Below are 364 nucleotides of genomic sequence, written 5' to 3' on the forward strand. Positions count from 1 at the left end.
TGGCGGTGGGCGATGATGATTAGAGATTTCGCTGGTGGTGGGCAAGAGCAAGTCCACAATGAGGTAGCTTAAGATTTTGGGAGAGAGTTGATTACATGTGGACCCCACGTTCACTCAAAATTTTAGCGGGTGGTGATAGGGCCCACACGAGAGGATGCGATTGGCTTGGTGGAGTTTGATGAATGACTAGGATTTGATGAATGGATTGATCAAGGGCTCTGATACCATGATAAGTATAGAGAAATTTCGAGATAACTTGATAATATTATTCATTTTACTGAAGTGTTTAAATATAAGAGAAAGTAGAGAGTTTTTAAAAACCTAGGCAATGTAGGATATTAATATAATAGCTAAATATAATATA

Source organism: Asparagus officinalis, chromosome 7 (assembly GCF_001876935.1).
Source record: "Asparagus officinalis chromosome 7, Aspof.V1, whole genome shotgun sequence".
In the NCBI taxonomy this organism is placed as follows: domain Eukaryota; kingdom Viridiplantae; phylum Streptophyta; class Magnoliopsida; order Asparagales; family Asparagaceae; genus Asparagus; species Asparagus officinalis.